The sequence below is a fragment of the Hordeum vulgare genome, chromosome 2H (genome assembly GCF_904849725.1).
Source record: "Hordeum vulgare subsp. vulgare chromosome 2H, MorexV3_pseudomolecules_assembly, whole genome shotgun sequence".
Lineage (NCBI taxonomy): Eukaryota > Viridiplantae > Streptophyta > Magnoliopsida > Poales > Poaceae > Hordeum > Hordeum vulgare.
Genome location: NC_058519.1, coordinates 231,453,551 through 231,474,265, shown reverse-complemented (window position 1 = coordinate 231,474,265; position 20,715 = coordinate 231,453,551).

The window sequence follows — 20,715 nt, the reverse complement described above, 5'->3', positions numbered from 1 at the left end:
TTAGTATTCTCAGAATATTACCATGTGGTGCCTTGGGGATCCCCAATTTTAGGCCTTGCCGGTCCTTATTCATTCATCCATCATGGTAGCACCCAAAACATGAAACTTCAGAACACAAAACTCAACAGAGACACCTTGAGATGCATTAGTATAATAAACATATCAAATACTTTAGGTGTTGTTATAAATTGTTTCATATTTTATTCTAACTTCTCCATGACTTACACACCCCGATACAATCCATGGCATCATCAAAACAAACAAACTATGCAAGTAAAAAATAGAATCTGTCTTAAACAGAACAGTTTGTAATGATATATTTAAGTACCATACTAATGTAACTCCAAAACTTCTGAAACATTTGGAAGACCTAAGTAATTTGTATGGAAATAATGTGTAAAATCTTCAAAGACGTTCGAGTAAAATCAAACAAATTCTGCATTGGACGCTAAATTGTGTGTTTTTGCATCATGTCAATTCTACTTATCATTCAAATCATCCCAAAGCCTCTACTTGGAAAAATACAAAATAAAAAATAAAAACACAATCATTAAAGAGGCAATAATCATTTTATCTCAAATAAACATAAAGTAAAAAAATTAAGATAACTATTGGGTTGCCTCCCAACTAGCACTATTGATTTACATCCCTTGCTAGGCATAATGCATATGATCAAGGGTTGTCATGTTTGACACTCAAATATAGTTGTGTGTGTTCAGGTGGAGGTTTTTAAAATATAGTAGCAAATACATTAGCAAGTAATATTTTAGCATTCTCAATACTACTTTCCTTAAAACCCTCCATATTCTCTCTCACAATCCAACAATATTGTTTAGTGATAGCATTGAAAACTTCTTGGATAATATGGATAGGAGGAACCACTTTAGTGGTGTTTTTATCATAAGTATGGTTATCCCAATACACATATCTCATCATATAGTCCTCAATATATAACATTTCATCTATCACTCAATTTTCATGACTCATATTATAATGATCAAACATATCTCTAGCTTCCTGCACTATATAGTCAAATTCATGCATAAGGATGAGAGTGTCTATATTCTCAGCCCTAGGGTGTTTTATGACTAGCAACTCATAAAAAAGACTTTGCAAAGTGGGGTGAGTGCACATAAATCTTCATTCAAGTTTAAGGACAAGAGAGTAAATAGCATTGGCGTAACTTTGAGTTATTTTAAGGATGGGAATATCCTTGCAAGTCAAAATACATGTACATTTAAAGAATCCCCCTTCCTCGCAACAAAAACTTTTACTTCTTGCTGAGGGAGATTTTGCTATTTTGGGGTTTTGCCTCCATCATCTTTCTCAATGATAAAGTCATATATCATGGCAATTTCAAGCGAGCAACTAACAAACAAAACACGCAAACTACCAAAGGTAAATGTTTTTGTATTTTTGATTTTATGAAGCAAGCAAAATATAACAAAAAAAAGAAGAACAAGTGAATCATAATTTGTACAAAGTTACTTGGTAGTAGGTTGATGATATTCCCCGACAACGGCAGCAGAAATCCTTCCTCATAGTTGTGATCTGCGTTGGGTTTTCCGTGAAGAGGAATAGGTGATGCAGCACAGTATACATAATTATTTCCGTCGGTGAGAACCAAGGTTATCGAACCAATAGGAGTATCATCAAACCTTCATTTTCAGCGTTTGCACACAAACAAGCAAGTGCTTGCACCCAACATGGGCAAAAGGGTTGTCAATCACCTTGGACTCTTTATTTGCAAGCAAATGAAGTGTGTAGATGATAGATGATAATTGCAAAATAAATGAAAATTAAATAAATTCATCAAGGTAATTGCAGAATTTGTAAATATATAAGAGAATAGACCCGAGGGCGATAGCTTCCCCTAGTGGTATCTCCCATGTAGTAAGAATACAGTGGGGAAACAAATTACTATTAGGCAATTGATTGAAAAGCACGTAGTTATGTGGTATTCACATCAATGATCATGTGTATATATATAGGCATCAGATCCATAAGCAAATATGCCAACTCCGACCTACACATATTACTATTACTCCACCAGTCGACCGCTATCCAACATGCATCTAGAGTATTAAGGAAAACAGAGTATTGCTTGGAGAACAATGACATGATGTAGACAAAGAGAACTCAATTAATATGAATTAACCCATCATTTTATACTTAGTAGCAACAATACAAAGACGTGTCTTGGCCCTACTATGTCAGTGGGATATCGAGCATCGTGAGACTCTACCCACTACAACGCACAACTCCCACTGAAGAAAGATTAATCTAGTTGGCGAAACCAAATCAATAGATCGGAGATATTTATGAAGCTATAATAATCATGTAAAGAAGAATAAAACATAGAATTCACAGAAGACTTGAATGTTTCATTAGCAACAATCCGAAAATAGACCCACAATTCATCTGATCCCAGCAATCACTACGCATAAAAGAATTACATCGGATAGATCAAAGCAAAGATGCAATGATAATTGTAATGAAGATCAAGAGAGATATATCCATCTAGGTACTAACTATGGACCCGTAGGTGTGTGGTGAACTACTCACAAATCACTATTGCAGCACCAAGGTTGATATAGAGGCACTCCATGGTCGATGCCCCCCTCCGACACAACACCGGAACAGGGCTCCAGATGGGCACACAGCGGAACAGACAATTGTGGCACTGAAAAACGTGTTTGGGGAGGCTCTCTACGGTTTTTGGAGTTTTAGAAGTGTATAGGTCAGAGAGGGGCGTCGGGAGACGCCAGGGGGCCACCAGATAAGAGGGCACGACCACCACCCCGGGGCGCATCATGTTGTCGGGTGGCTCCATTGTGGAGCCTCCAGCCTCCTCCCAAGCTTCCATGCCTTCTTTTCGTATAAAAAAATCATATAGAAGTTTAGTGGCAATTGGATTTCATTTTGTGTTGTAAACTTGAAAAAACAAAAATATGCAGAAAACAACAGTTGGCACTTGGTTAATAGGTTAGTGCTCAAAAGTAATATTAATTGGTAATTAAACACCCGAAAAGTATGCAAGAATGAGAATATTATAGCATGGAAAAATAAAAAATTATAGATACGTTGGAGTGGTATCAAAGATCTTCACATAAGTTACCAAAGTCAACTGCAAGAGAACTCTAGCGATTAGAAAGATCACCAACAATTAAGGAAAGAGCTCCTTGCTCTTCGACCAACTCTTGATTTTTCTCCAGCTCTTTGAGCAACAATTCTTCCGACTTCCTCAAGTGTTTTTCAAGTAGTTCAAGTTAGTATTGCTTATACTTATCTATCTTGGGATGTTTCAAGAAAACTATGTTTTCGAACAGATGTGAGTTGAGGATTTTCGGTGGATGAAAGATACTTGACTTTTTGAAGCTTTTGCCATGAAGCGAATTTCTGAATTTACTTCATGTATGAATTCATCATCTAAGAGAGATAATTAATATGATCTGAGAGTAATGTGAGTGCTGCCTAAGCCATGTTGATTCTTGAATCCTTAGTCATCATCATCATCATCATCATCATTGTCATAAGTGCTCGCGTCATACATATCATTGTGACAACCTATATTTTTTCCAGCGAAGGCACAATCAATGGCATACATTTTCTTCAAATTGGCACCAATTTGCGCATTTGAATTCGTTTCAATGACTCGGATCGTCAAATAAAATAGTGGTTTTTCGTTTGCGAGCTTAGCATGACATTCGAATAATCGTATGCAGTGAATTGCCTTCCATATTTTGCTTGGTGTCTCTATTTCCCATGTTGGGAAATCAGTAATGAAATCACCAAATCTTTTACACTTATAGCATTGCATTTCTAACAGAGGCACCGTGATGAAGATGCTAGATCATTTGATGCTTGCTTTGATAGAGTCACATTTTATCTTCTAAGAACATTTAACCATTCAATTATTTTGTCAAACTCTCAGTTGATTGAGTGTTGATCTTCCATGTCATTGTACGAGCTTCCATAGTGCGAAAAGATTTCACCTTCTTGTTCGAAGGAAGAATGTGAGTCCCTGGTTTAGTTTTTCCGTTTGTTCTTCATGGATGATGAGCAGTTCCATGATTTCGGGATATTCCAATTCTTTGAAATCTGGTCTTTCTTTGATCTGGGTTATGATAGGATCAAAGGAATCATCGAGAGCATCGAACATCTTCTCAACTATTATTTATCAGTAACGCTTCGATGCATTTCTCATGAAGGCGAGTGAAAGTGATTGTTAGACGTTCAATGTTTTCGGTGACACTTTTTCCCATGAGGCTTGTGAAGTGTTTGAACACAACCGAAGCATTTCAGTATGATTTTTGGCTCTAGAGACTGACAAGTCATGAATATCCTTAATAGCATTCCAGATCTGCATTATAGTTTCCAGCTTCCGAACTCGAGTGAAAATGTCTCTAGAGATGTTGTCACACGTGATGTCTTTCAGTTGAGCATCCATTTGGATATTCTTGATATCTTCAAGATTATGTTCTTTTAGATTACCAACAACATATCCATTTTCTATCATTTCCCACATCTCGATGCTTCTGGCTTGAATCTTGATTCTCATTCGGGTTTGCCATTGAATATAATAGTTTCCATCAAATATGGGAATCCTATCAGAGTGTGTGCATCCAACTACGGGCGACATACTCAACTCGAAGGTCGTTAGACCTTAATAAGGAGAGAGAAGGAGTACCTTTCTCTGATACAAATTGTAGGGACCAAGAGTATATCAGCCATAGGGAGGTGAATGGGTGATTCAAAACTTTCTTTAAACTTTGAATGATCCCAAACACTTCAGCATAAAGAAGCAAAGATATGGATAACTATCGATAGGGATGAAAGAAGACGATATGCGAGAAGTAATTTAAAGGGGATACGGAGAAAATTTATCAAGGAAATAATTGGTTCTTCTTTTAGCATAATGATAGATAATGTTCACATATATGATTGTGGCACAACAGTAGATTGTTTCAACTATCATAAGAATGGGTGCCTCATAGAGAAGTAGTACAACAAAGTTTTGCCGAGAAAATATAAGAATGAAGAACATGATAGAGCAAAATCTAATCAAGCAATGAATCTTAACACATCTTACGGACAACGCATGGTGAGTAAGAATTAGCTAAGTCAAATAGTGGAGAAAGTGAACCAATGGTGCTAGATCGCGATAGATGATTTAGTAGACCAGTTCACTCTTCTGCAAAAGATCTATGTCTAGTTGGAGGGACTTGTAATTGAACATACGATCAAAACTCTCTCCAGCCTATTCTCCCTCAACTCGAAGCTGATCAGACTTCAGTTGATTTCACTATTCGTACATACTTTTCAGCGAGCTCTAAACCTTCGACAGTCTTTCTCTTTGGTGACCACAATCACTTTTGGTCATACCGCGAACCACAACTACTATTGGTTCCCGAATAATAACTTGGAGACGATGATTACTCTTCGTCATTCATGCCGATACCTATCCCTCTAGAGAGTGTGCAGCTCTCAATGGTAATAAGCACAAGAACACTAACTTAGCTCTACTGTGATGCTCGACCAATCTGTATGTTTTGGCTCTTTATTTCTCTTGGCGGATTTTAAACACAAAATCTATAGGAGAGGGGATTCTCAATCAATCCTCTTAGAAATCTTTAAGTGTAGCAGCCAATCACATCGTTGGAGCAGGGTGGCTATTCAAAGTCGCAACCTTCCATAAAGGGAAATGAACAAAATGGACATGGATATGAGCCAATGGCTGAATGCCATGAGACCAACAATCAGATATTGAGCACAACGATAACATTCCTTGTTGAGAAAGAAACGCTAAATCCTCAATCTGAAAGATATCTCACGCAACACGAAAAATATCATCTTCTACTGAAAGGTTATCATTCAAATCATGAATAGTTTTCTCTCGATCTGTCATGGGTTCATGTTAAGCATAAGAATCTAACATTCGAGAACTTGTATCCCTCTTAATAGTATGATGGTCCTACGAATCAATGTGTAACACCATGTGTTTTAACTCTCCTGACTAATTAACTTATTTTAAAAATTAGGACCAATTAAATTTTTTTTGGATTGATTCTGATGGTTGATGTGATTGTTGCGTGCTTGCTTGTCTGCTTGTGTTTGAATCCAATGCTCCTGCTACTATCCAAACTCATCTCCTGGACCCAAACCCTTGCCTAAAGCTCACGCCATGTGTGTAGGAACAAAATCTATTTTACGAAACATTATTTTGACCAAAAAGCATTTCCTTGATTTAAGCTTTCAAAAAACCCTTAATTGGGACTCATATTAAAAGTCCTCAAAATATGGAAGTTATTTTGCACAAACTATTTTATTTAAAATCCATTAACAAAATGTATTCCCAAAAACACAATATTATTATTTTAATAGTATTTGACTATTTTATTTAAATACCTTCCTAAGAGGCCAGAAATGGTCCCTTATGAAGGAAAGTTATTTTATTGTTTTCAAAATATTTGAGGACTTATATATTCCATATATATGAGTTTCAACACATGGCCATGTTCAAAATATTAGACAAAAGCCTTCAAAACCCTTCCTGCCAATTTCAAGCCTTTGGAATATTTCTATAAGAAATTTTCTCCATAAATTCCTGTAAAATTCTAGAATGTCACATATGATATATGTGATGATATTGCCAAGTTTCATCTCAATCCAAGTTGATTTGATTCCCCTAATTATTTTAAAACCCTATCTGTCACTACTAGGGAAAACTCTACTAGTACCGCTGGTTATATTAGTAGCAGTAGCGTTGGTCCACGCGCTACTGCTATTGCGCTACAGCTAAAAAGTAGTAGTAGCGCAGATACATGCAGCGCTACTGGTAAGATTAGTAGCAGCGCTTGGTCACAGAAAGCGCTGCTCCTAAGCAGCGCTGCTGCTAATATTTTCCAGCGCTAGTGCTAACGTTCACTACGAGAATGCATCATCATTGACAATATTAGCAGTATTCAGAATGCATCATCACATAACAGCTCATATAACTCATATAACTCATACTCATTTAACAACCCATATAACTCATATAACTCATATTCATATAACTCATACTCATACAACTCATACACATAGTTCATACTCATATAGCTCATACTCATATAACTCATACTCATATAACTCATACTCATATAACTCATACTCATATAGCTCATACTCATATAGCTCATACTCATATAGCTCATACTTATATAACTCATACTCATATAGCTCATATTCATATAACTCATACTCATATAGCTCATATTCATATAACTCATACTCATATAGCTCATATTCATATAACTCATACTCATATAACTCATACTAATAATCCAGCTGACGCCTCACAATGCAGGCGATGGCAACTCAAAGATACAGAACCACCACTGGATCATAGCTCGGGTGATGTCCCTAGAGAACCTGCCAGGTATTGGAGAACCTGGCCTCCAACGCAGCCATGTAGCGATAGATGTGCTCGTCCTCCTCCCTGACACGACGACGTACCACCTCTGTGGGGGCTGGCTCCCTCGTCACCGATAATGGCCCACGCGACCGCCACCAAAGAAGCTCCGGGTCAATGATGAGACCCAGATTCCGCACCAAGGTGCGGCCCCCGAAAGGTAGCACCTCCCAGTGCCAGCCCGGCGTAGCCCAGTCCCGCACATGGTGGCGCCTATCAAGAAGGTGGCCACCACCTACTCGACAACGAGGATGTGGGATGGGCATTGTCGACGTCGAGACAAATTCCTCTGGAAAAAATTTAGCTCATGTTTAATGTTTGAACCGAATATTACATGGCAACATCATATGACAAATTTACCAAGTTCATATGACAAAAACTAATTAGTTCATGTTCAGGGGATCAACACTCATGACAACATCATATGACAAATTAACCAAATATGATTGTGCGGGGGTGAACTAGAGGGGAGCGAGAGCGTGGTAGTACCGTGCAGGGGTGACGTCGGAGGTGGCCGGGGGCGACGTCGGAGGTGGCCGGAGGCGGCGGCACTAACCCTAGGAGAATGACATAAATAGAAATTAAACAATAAGAAATTAGTTGTCAAATATTTTTAAATAAACAACATAAATTACTTAATAAATATGGTTGAGGAACTTAAATAAACGACATATGATCGACACTTTTCTCTCATGTATGGTGGACACTCCCTCACCGATTTTTCGATCGTCAATGATGGTCGCTACTCCTACTTCCCTAGTGCATAACAAATATCTAGCACAAGGAGAAGAAGGAGAAGCGACCCCCCACGACAACAATCTGCATTCTTATTCTCTCATATATGGTGGACACTCCCTCACCGATTCTTCTTCTCTCATATGTGGTGGACACTTCCTCCCCGATTTTTCGACCGTCGATGATGGTCGTTAATCCTACTTCCCCCTAGTGCATAACAAATATCTAGCACAAGGAGAAGAAGGAGAAACAACCCCCATGACAACAGTCGTCATTCTTCTTCTCTCATATATGGTGGACACTCCCTCACCGATTAAACTATTTATAATAAACACTTACTAAATAAACTATTTCTAATAAACACTTACTACGTACATTATACATATATTGAAATATAAGGTAGCACAAGGAAATAAACAAAGAAATATGACATGTTCATTCTAGCAACTATCCTAAATCAAAATGTTGCATATCAACTAAACCCTAGAAACTATCCTAAATCAAAATGTTGCATATCAACTAAACCCTAGAAACTATCCTAAATCAAAATGTTGCATATCAACTAAACCCTAGCAACTATCCTAAATCAAAATGTTGCATATCAACTAAACCCTAGAAACTATCCTAAATCAAAATGTTGCATATCAACTAAACCCTAAAATTATACTACAAACTATTAACAAAATAAGAATGCATGTTGCATATCAACAAGAAAATACGAACTAGCCTACTAAATCAAAATGTAGCAGGGAGGAGGGGTTGTGGATGGAGGAGGGAGGAGGGAGAAGGAGGGGCGACTGAAGGAGGGAGGAGCAAGGAGGATGGAGGAGGAAGGCGGAGCAAGGAGGGGAAGGTGACGGCGGCGGCGAGCAGCGGGGGTCGGAAGAGGTCAGGCGGGGAGGAGGGAGGAGTGGGAGGTGACGGTGGCAGAGGGAGGAGGGGGGATAACCGAGTCCAGGGAGGAGGGGGAGGTGACGGCGGCAGAGGAAGGAGGGGTAGACGACGGCGGTGGTGAGCGGCGAGGGCTGAGATGGAGCGAAGTGTGAGGAAGGGAGAGGGGAGCTCATGTACGGGGTGGATAAGGTGGGCATAGCAGCAGCCCGAGTTGGTGCCCAGCGCTACAACTAAGTAGACTAGCAGCAGCGCTTGTTTAGGACGTGCGCAACTACTATACCTAGCCTCTCAGGAATGGTGTGGCAGGTATAGTAGTAGCGCGTTTTATAGGAGACACACTACTGCTATGAGTTTAATAGTAGCGTTTGTTTTGTACACGTGCTACTACTAAGTAGCAGCAGCGCGTCCTTCTAGAAAGCGCTACTGGTAAGCTTCTGTGTATAAGGTTTTCCCTAGTAGTGTGTCGAGATCCAAATTTGAGCAACTCTACATTGCCAAGTGTCGTTAATTGTGCTCAAATTTGGGGGACATGTTCTGATACTCCAATAATGCATCCACACCAAGTGGTGCACCAAGGAGAATAGAAGAACTTGTCCCAAGCCCCTCAAAACCATCTCTATTCATTTATGACTTTGGGAGACTTTACCTTATAAAGTTTCTCCAATTTATCCCAAACTTTTTGGGCATGCTTTAATGCTCAAATAATGCGCCCACACCAAGTTGTGGATTTGTGGGAATTGAATTACATGGTTTTATATGCAGAAAGTCATTTCTGCCCATTTCATGGGGTTTTCAAGTCTACATTGGAAACCTTCTCGACAAAATCCCAAATTTGGTCTACAAGCTTATTTTCATGTATTATGTGATGCTGTTAAGTTTCACATCTATTGGAATCCATCTCGTAGCCTTAACATCCATCAAATACCTCGTGTGCATTCACCAAAGTTGCTGCTTTGGCCCCTTCCACTATTTCCCTTGAGCTAACTTTTTACCACAGTTCTCTATAGTTACCTTTTACCTCGAGTAGCCTTGCCATGGCCTCTGGTCAATTATTGGAGAATGACTCCATTTATCTACCTCTCAATTTCTACCTTGGCAGCACTGTTTTACCCCTCTTGCTATACTACTGCTTAAGCTAAAGCCCCCACATCTTTTCAGAGATTCTCTAGCATGCTAGTGCACTATTTCAAACCAATATACGGCATGCTCATGTAGAAAAATGAGCAGCACATATGAAAATTGATCTCTGGCTCAAATGTAGCTTTGAACTACAACTGCTAGCCAGACACCATCCATTGATCCGAAACTCCGAAACTTTGCAGTAGTATAGTCCTTCCATACCAAACACTTCTAGACATAGTTTTATTCCCAGAATTATCGAGTAAGCACCCTCATTTCCAACCTTAAGTTTGTTGCTACAAACTTAATTGCAGTCAAAACCCAGTCTAACCTGATCCACTTGGGTCCAAACTTCACTAGCATGGCACGCATGACTTGCATGGTTGACACCTTGGCGTGGCCAAGGGATGGACCTCTACACGAAGTGGGTTGGTGACCACCTCCCTGACATGCAAAAATGGTGCTCTGCACATTGTCTCTTTCCTACATCCCGTCTCAGGCCGCCTCAGTGTGCTCAGTGCACCAGGGGACCTCCTTTGACCGCTCCTTCCCCTCCCCAATGCCAGAAAACGGCAAAGGTGGCTCTAGCAACCGTGACCGTCATGCCCAACGAGTACCGAGGTGCATCCGAGCTCCCTCGTCTCTCCCCCTCGCTGCTTGCCCTTTTCCCCGGGCCCTCTGTTGCCCCTTCAGTCCTCCTAAATCCCAAAAACACCCGAGCTCATCCCCCTCTTCTCCTGCGCCCTGAGTCTGCGAAGATGGCCGAAGCTGTCGCCGGCCTCCGTGCAAAAATCCAAGCCTGACAGGCTCCCCCCTCTGCACTGACCTCTGTTGAGTCCTCCCCTAGCCGCCGCGGATCCCCCGACATCATCGTGGCTCCCCAAGACGATGTATGGCACGAGGCCAGAGCTGGCAGCCTCGGCCCTTCCACGCGTTCACCAGGCTACGGGATGGGGGCGATGCGACCCTCGGCCCATCAGGAGCGCCAGGCGTCGCCGGGGGCGGCCTGATCCACCGAGGCGAGCACCTGCACCAGCCGGCACTGGCTCCCTCGCTCCCTCCCCGCTCGAGTGGGACGAGGAAGACAGACCTGCGGGTGGGACCCGTCTGTCGGCAAGCTAGGGGATGGGCCCGGCCGTTCTAAGTGAAGGCGCCCTTCCATCCTCCCGCGTCCCCGCTGTGAAGACGGTTTTGCTCAAATGCGCCTTCAGTAGAGCCTTCGGCTAGTGCAGTGGTGGTTGCTGGGCCGGCCCAGCCACTATGTTTTGCTCTATGCACCGAATAGCCATTGGGTGAAGCCCCTTCTCCTTCCATTTCTATTTTTGTCAATCTTGTAAAATCCATAGTTAATTAATCTTAGCTCTAATTTTGTTGATTCAAGTTTCTGCAGGTTTCTAAAATCATGGCCTATCCAGATCTGTGCATTGCACATTTTTCTAAGAATATTTCCTGTAGTGTATTACTCAATTTGGATATTTAAAACCCCACCTTGTGAAATTCCTAGAAATCCCAAATCAACTCCAAATGAAGTGATTCCAATTTCCAGATACATCTTAAATCATTCCCTAATTTCCTAGGCAAGGTGAACATTTTTCTCTGCAATGTTTTTGTTGCATTAAATAAATAGTGCCTATTACTATTTAATCCATATTGTAAAACCCCTAGAATATTCATACCAACTCCAAATCCAGTGAAACAACTTCCTAAATGTTTCCAAAATCATTCTGTGTCAAATGAGTGCCTCCACTCATTTTTAGCAGAATGTTTTATGTAGGCCTATTATAGGATCACGTATTTCTCCTTCGTCCATTCAAAAATCCCTGATGGTCCAAATCTCCTAGAGCAAGCTTTAGGTATTTTTCTTATGACTAGAGAGGTCTAAGAAAAATAAAACTCCTATTTATATAGCACTTTTGTTTCTTCTTGTTGTGTGGCTTACTGTGATTGTTTCCAACGATAGTTGACAGAGTAGACGAATTACTCGGAGTTGGACCGGAAGATCTTGAAGAGACCAAAGACTTATGTGAGCAAAGGCAAGCATCCCTTTGACCATGTCTAAGAAAATATATCTATGCATGACACCCTGGTTACTCTATCCCGATGCATATAGTTAAGATTTATCGGTGGACCCCAGCTTGATGTTTCCGATAGATCCTCTGGAGCACTTGCATTGAGCATGACCCTGTCATCTATGAGGGGCACGCTGACAATATATTGACAAGTAGACAGTAGCGCTATCCATAGAAAGAGCATGTGCATGATGATGGTAACACAAATTTGATATCAAAGGTTTTACGAAAACCCAGTCGGGTGCCACTAATGCCCGAGGGTGATGATGAGTTAGGTGTCCACTTGTGAAGAAGTGGTGCACCGGGATATATTTTGTGTGAGTGGTTTCGAAAACGGGATTAGATTTATGATGTGTCGACCGTCCCAACCTTACATGTACGACCACGATACCCCTTTATGGGACGGGGCTTTGTTGATTACTTTGGTCGGTGATAGAAAAGAGCCACATAAATAGTGGGGGGAGTGATATGTGGTCACTCTCGTGACGGGGTCATACCAGGTAGGTTGACTATACTGTTTTTACGTGTTCCGGGCACACTGTTGGTCCCCGCATGGATGATACGCTCTAGAGTTTGTGCTTGTAAGATGTACATCATGTGGGCTGGGTACCAATCGAGTCAACTCTTTGTCTAGTGTCGTTAGTGGAAAGGCATTGATCGGGTACTTACCTCGGGTATGTTATATACCGCTAGTCGTGGATGACACGGAAGTTTCCCAAATCTCGTGGGTACAACGTACAACCTCTGCATAGTGAAATTGTGAAGAGTACCTTGGTGAGAGCCTCTTCTTGGTCCAAATCAAGGACGACAGTCCTAATTGGATCATGGTGAAACCCTGCTAAAGGTGATTCACCCGCCTGCTGAGCCCCGGTACCCCTCTCAAACCTTCCCAGGTGGAGGAACCTGATTAGAACACTGAGTCTCCGAGCTTAGACTCATGGGCGAGACCCAACCCACACCCTTTCACGAGAAGCCTTCGAAGACCCACTTCAACACCCTCTACGATGAAGACCACCCGTGACCATAGCTCGCTTGCCTTAAGGGATTCAAGCACTTCCCCGTCAGCCGGGAGCTACGCGAAGACATTGACCCTTATCCGAAAACACAAGGTGTTACAGACCTTACCCCCTTAATAAAATCTCGTCCTTGAGATTTCTAGGATAGGCATTGGAGAGATATTGAATTTTAAGTTGGAAGCAGCCTTCATGTCCCCATGTTGTTGTTGCGGGTCTTGAGGTGCTTGATGATACAGCTTCGAATGCTCCGCATGTCCTTGCCTGGCCATGAGCGGGCTCGGGCAGTAAGTTTGACTTGACTGACGGTCAAGGTTTGGTGCACTAAGTTATTGCAAGTGTCTGACTTGCATGTGTATCCCAAGGTCGGAATACGTGGCAAGGTAGCGTATGCGGGTGCTGGTCCTGGGGCTGCTCATGCCGGTTAGTGATATCTAGATGTCTCGTGCTAGAACATAAGGGTCAAGGTCTTCGTGTAGAACATAAGGGTCAAGGTCTTCGCGTAGCTCCCTGCTGACGGGGAAGTCCTTGAATCCCTTAAGGCAAGCGAGCTATGGTCACGGGTGGTCTTCATCCTAGAGGGTGTTGCAGTGGGTCTTCGAACGCTTCTCGTGAAAGGGTGTGGGTTGCGTCTCGCCCATGAGTCTAAGCTTGGAGACTCAATGTTCAAAACAGGTTCCTCCACCTGGGAAGGTTTGAGAGGGGTCCTGGGCTCGGCAGGCGGGTGAATCACCTTTAGCAGGGTTTCACCATGATCCAATTAGGACTCTCGTCATAGAAATTGTGAACAACACCTTGGTGACGTTCCTGCAAGCTAAGACGTTTCCCAGTCAGAATGCCTATAGGTTAAGGATGATGGCATGGGTTCACGCCTCCGACCAATATTTCCTCTATTGGTCAAGTTTGGTGTGTTGGCCCTCAAGACCCTATATATTTAAGACTTGATCGCAAAGGTCATTTATTCTATCAAAAGGTATGTATGGATGTAATACTCTTATTATTTAGTTTCTATGTGTTTGTAAGTGCATCTAGTGCCCCTTAGTGATTTTGGTGGTTTGAAGACTTATAGGTTAAGTATCTAATGTGTTTATAAGTGTACACAGGATCTATAAGTCATTGAGGAGTTTGAGATATTTGAAGAATATCGACCCCTAAAAATGTATATCTTCAGTTGAAGTGTCACATCCCTAACCCTTAACCAAGATAGCATTGTGCTCATGTCTTATTTGCATTTGCATCTAAGAAGTTTCAACAAAAACAACAAAGTGGCAAAGGAAAAACTCAAAACCCTAGCCACCATTTCAATTAAAGGAAATTTCAAACTAGTTCAAATCAATGAACCCAAAATGGCCTCAAGAAATGTTCAAACTTTCTGATAAATCATGAAAGTAAATGAGCATTGGAGAAAACTATTTTCTTGACACTTTAAGCATTTTAAATAAATGCAAAAGCCACTGGTTTCAAATTTAAAAATTGAAATCAGAAACTATAATTTTCCAAAAATGTTGAAAACCTTGGAAATGAGTGGGGATATTATAACAAATATTTCAGGAGGTCTAAAATAGTTTTTACTTTTTGTTTTGGAGCTGAAATAATTAGCAAAGCAATAAATAGCAAAACAGAAAAACAAAAACAGAGAAAATGGAAAAAAGACTTACCTGTCGCCCAAGCCAGGCCCGGCCCATCTCCCCTCTCGTCCCCTCCCTCGCGCCAGTAGGCAGCAGGAGGTGGCCGCCGCCTCCTCCGGCGTGGCCACGCACCTGTGTGCCTGCCTAGCCGCCGGTTCGCGCTGGCGACGACGGGGATAAGCTCCCCAGAGCTTCCCCTATCCATTCCCCGCCTCGGTTCTTCTCCTCCTCCCGGATCCCCTCCTTCTCCCTGCTGCCGCCATTAGAGCCGAGCTCGAGCTCGAGCTGGCCGTGCCCCTGGCCATAGGATCCCCTCCCAGGGCACGCCATTAGCTCCTCCTCGTCGCCCTTGTCGTCTCTGCAGAAGCCGAAGCCTCCTCGAGCCCTGCAACGCCCGCAACGCCGTCGTCTTCCTCCTCCGGCCGCCGGACCTCTCCCGTCGATTCGTCGCCCCAGGCCTTCCCCGAGCCGTCTAAGCTCTGCTCTGCACTCCCCATGAGCATGCGGTCGTTTCCCCTATGTTTTCCCCCTCGATCCCCTCCTCTAGCCCTAGTTTCACCGGAGCCCGACGAGGACCGCCGCTGCCGCTCGTCGCCGGTAGCCCTCCGTTGATCAGCTCGTCCTTCCGAGGGCACCAACAGCTCCAGGACGACGCGTAGATGCTGTAGCAGCTAAAAACCGAGCGTAGATCCCCCTATTTCAAAGACCCCAAGGACGCCCGAGCTTCGGCCGCCGCTCCGGCTCGTCGCCGACGCCTCTTCCGGCGACCCTAGCCTCCCCAGATGGTCCTGCCAGGTCGGCCAATTCGCGAGCATGCTGTAGCTGCAAACCTCGTGCGTTTTGGTGCTGTGCAGCGCCGTCTAGGTCGCCTCCGGCGAGCCCTCCGCCGCGGGTCTGGTCGCCGACGACCACCGTCCGGTGGCCGTCGACGTGGCCGACCATTAGGGCGTAATCGCCCTCCCCTCAGTCGCTGCCAGAGGGCCCCAGTTGACCTGCTGACGTCAGCCTGATGCAATAAATGGAATTTCCAGTTTAAAACTAATTCAGGAAATTGCTAAAAATTGCAAAAATCATAGAAATTAACCTGTAACTCCAATGAAAATAAATTATATATGAAAAAGTATCAGAAAAATTCAAGGATTCTGATTATGCTATTTTCATCTATGTTTGAAAAAGTAACAGGACCCTAAATTGTGAAATAAGGAATAATTCAATTCTATAATCACTTTATAAATGGAATTTGCAAAAATATCCAAATTTCATTATAAATACAATGATCACACACTGCCCTAGGTATAAATCAGTACCATAACATGACATATCATGCATGTTAACATTAGGTTGATCTGAGCATCAGGTCGAATCAATTAAACCAGTATCCGAGAATACCCGTTTGAATTGCTATTCGAATGTGATTCAAATCAACTCTAAACCTAAAACATCTTGATTATAATAACTTATCACTTGCATTCTCATGCCATGCTCATGCATCATTTTGATTGCATATGATTGTTATTGAATGTTGCCATTCATTTCGGTAGGCTCCGCACCCCTGGATTCCACCGAATATACGTCTGACGGATATCGTTCCTCCTCTGAGCAACAAGGCAAGCAACCCTTTTGATCATCCCGATAAATCCCATGGTCTTGCTCCTGCACCTATTTATTGCATTAGGATCAAATGCTTCAACTGCTTTTGCCACGATAGTTGGACCCACTTCCTTTGCATGACTTATCCTTGTCACAGTAAATAGCCGAACCTTGCAACCTAGCATACCTGGTAGTTGCTTGAGCTATGATGTGCCTTATCCTGCTATGCATGCTATGCTTAGAGTTGTGTATGGTCTGTCATCTGGGAGATGAACAGAAATGTGGAATGTGTTCGGTGAGCAAAGGTCGTGTGTTGAACTTGATTTGGTAAAGGTACCGGTGAAAGGCTGTGTAGGAGTACATGGCGGGTTGTTTCATTGGAACCGTCCTTAGGAACTGAGTTCCGTGTATGTAATCCAAGACTAGATACTACCACATGCTGGGCCCTGACATATGACCCCGCTCGGCCTATTAATCGCGTAGTACTTGGTCCAGGAGTTGCAAGTAGTTTCTGGTGTTTATAGTAATGCTGGAGGCCGTGCATGGTGCTGACCTGAGAGGTGGACCGTGATGCGGTAGGCAGTGGAACGTTGTACCAAGTGGCACCCGGATGGTGGGCTTGGGAACCCTGCGCACATCGTTTGAGGCCGTGGCGGAAACCTCGGCCGGACTTCCGTACGGGTTACTCTCAGATAGGCGATAAACCTGGACTAGGTACTAGTGTGGTTAACGGTCGTGGCCGACTCCCTCGCTGGGCTTCCGCTTGAAGGTTGCCGAGGTGCATGACGTGCACATGGCGATAAGTGGCGGGAGCGTGTGTGACGAAGTACACCCCTGCAGGGTTATGATCTATTCGAATAGCCGCGTCCGCGGATATGGAGTACTTGGAGACATATGTTGTTCATAGATAATTTCAATGGCTACTCATAAAATTGTCAAGATAAGCGTGAGTGTCGTGGACGGCATTTCCGTATGGAGACGGAATGATTCCACGATAGTGTATTGTTGTGGTGTTAGTGGACTCGTGTGCGCGAAATCAAGTTGTTAAAACTAATTTCAAAATGCAAGTTGTCTAGCCATGAGTCAAATGCTGGCTTTCCGCATGAAACCCCACAATACCTTTTGATACCTTGCATGAGTAGTTAGTTCTCCTAAAGTCTTGCTGAGTACCTCCGTACTCATGTTTGCTTAATAAATGTTGCAGAGGTTGCTAATGACCCTAATGGAGGGTTCTTCGTAGACATCGACGACGACGAGTAGCTGGTGTCCCAGCTACGATCTGGCCCTATGTCGGCTCTGTAGTATAGTCAGGCCACGTGCCTACTAGTTGCCCTGTCTGTACTCAGACAGTTTATAACTCTTCCGCTGGCTTGTATTGTATGACTGCTATTATGGGTCGTGAGACCCTTAATGTGTAATATTATGTGTGTGGCTCTTCCGAGCCTCTTAAATAAATCTTGTATGGTTATGGTTATGTTGTGATGCCATCGATGTATCTATAAATATTGGTATGCCATGCGTACGTGTGTCTTACTTGATATGTATGGGGTTCGAATACCTAGTCGTGAACTTTAGTAGCACTCCTTACAAGGAAATGCCCCTTTGTGATCCAACGAGCCTTGGTAGTTCGCTACTTCTCCGGACACATTGGTTGACCGGCATGTGTCCTTCTTAGCTGCTGTGTCTGTCCCCTTTGGGGAAATGTCACGCAACGTAATGGAGTCCTTGTAGCTTGCTACGACTCGTCTACGTTCGTTGATGACCGACACCTGCTTTGTTGGGTCATGTATGCCTGTCCTTGTGCGGAACTGCCACTTTGATTTATGACTAGACATGTCGATCCGGGTTCTTTCACATTGGTGTGCTAGCGACACTATCGCATATGTGAGTCAAAAGACGCAAACGGTCCCGGCTAAGGTAAGGCTGCAGCCGTGGAGTTAACCGTGCGTGAGACCACAAAGGGATGCGATGTGTTACAGGCTGGATTCCTATGGCTTAGGATCGGGGTCCCGACATGAAGAAATTGGTCTGAAGCTGAAGAAATGAATCACGAGGAATCTGCGATGAAATTGATATTCCTCATGAAGATATTGATATTGAGAAGATCGGTGGTTCCTGAAGTAAATCATTCTGAAAAATTTAAGCGTGAAGATTTAAGTTTTCTGTTTTACTTTCTTCGCATTTGATGAATAGGAACACCGTACTGTTAAAGGGGGTCAAAGTAACGCTATGGAATGAATTTCCTCATGATTCTACACCCAAGCCAAATCCTACGAAAAGCCTCAAGTGAGGAATATGAGTGACATGAGGACTCTCACTGTTGAGGGTCCCGACCGTTTCGATAGGCACGCCAAGTCAGTGGTCTTATCCACTCCAACAGTCATATTATTTAAGGGCATTAATGTCAAATCATGTCGGGATGCTCCCAGGCTATAAATAGCCGCCCCCCACAACCACTAGCTGGTTGGCTGCTCCGTTAGAAACTGACACTTGTCATAAGAGCAACCCAAATTCCTCAAAGCTTACGAGAGTAAATCATCAGTGAGGAAATACACCACCCACCGAAACCACAAACCAAACCTAGTGATTGAGCATCACTGAAGAAGTTGTTCCTGTGTGGGACTGAAGCCTTTTACCTTTGAGGACTGTGCATCCTCCAGACGGTTAGGCGTCATGGTCTAGAGCAATCCAGCAGTCAATTGTGGATCGCCGGGTGACCGAGTTTGTGAGGGTTTGGAAGTCTGCCCTGAAGACTTACCACGAGTGTTGGGCGAGGACTGTGTGTCCTTAGCTCAAGGAGAATATGGTAGGGACTGTGTGTCCCGGGACCGGGTGTCCTTTGGTTTCAATACCAAGCCGCTCCAAACCAGATGTACAACTGTCACAGTAGTTGGAACTGGGTCATCAACAACAGTCTTCACCAAGAATCGGGTTCTAATTCCTCAACTCTTTACTTTCTCTGTATTATGTGTTGATGACTTTCATTGTGACTGTTTGAAGAATTTGCTGAAGACTTTCTCTGAATTTCCTCAACCCCAAATTCTTCACGATAGTTAATCATCATCTGTATTCTGCGTGCCTGCTTACTGTGCAATCAGTTTTCATAATCTTCACTCTGTAATACTGCTATTGTGAACGATTGCACGACTGATCCTTAACTGTTTCCGCTGTAAGTTAGTCATCACTGAGGAATTTCCTCAAAAGGAATTTCCTCAGTGATGAAATTCTAAAAATCTCCTATTCACCCCCCTCTAGTCGATATAACGCACTTTCAATTGGTATCAGAGCAAGGTACTCCCTTGTTCTGTGTGATTTTGGTTTAACCACCTGGAGTTTTAGTTATGTCGACTACAGGAATGTTTAAGGTGACTGCAGCATGTCCTACCTACGAGGGAAAGAACTTTCCCTTCTGGAAGAACAAAATGCAAATGCATCTACAAGCTATAGACAATGATCTCTGGTATATTGTGGAAAATGGTGTCCCCATCATTTCTGGTAGTGTCACTGCAGCTGATGTGAAGAAATTCAAGCAACTCGATTCTCAAGCGAAGAACATCATCTGTGGTCATCTGAGCCCTGGCCAGTTTGGAAGAGTAAGTGCCTTAGGCTCTGCAACACTGATCTGGGAGAGACTGTGCAAGGTAAATGAAGGAGTATCAACCCAACGTGACTCTCGTGTTGATATTCTTCGCAATCTCTTCAATCGCTTCAAGAGACATGACAATGAAAGCTGCCAAGACACCTTTGATCGCCTCACTGATATATCAAATGAACTGCAAGCACTGGGAGCTCGAGACATCACTGATCACGAAGTTGTGAAGAAACTGCTGAGATCTTTGGATTCTTAATTTGACACTTTAGTTCTGATGATTCAAGAAAGACCAGACTACAAGATGCTAGATCCTGCTGATATCCTCGAAAGGCTAAACACTCATGAATTCCAGCTACAAGAAAAGAGAGATCTATATGGACAAAGCTATTCCAGACCACGTGCACTGAAGGCAAGAGCAATTTCCTCATCTGAAGAAGAAGACACAGATGACAGCAGTTGTGACCCTGAAGAATTTGGTCAGGAACTTGCAATGCTTGTGAGGAAATTCCAGAGATTTACACGACGAGGCCAGTTCGGTAAATCATCAAGAAGAGACATGAGGAAATCAGAATCTGCATCTGAGGACTACAAGAAACGGACCTGTCACAAGTGCAAGAAATCA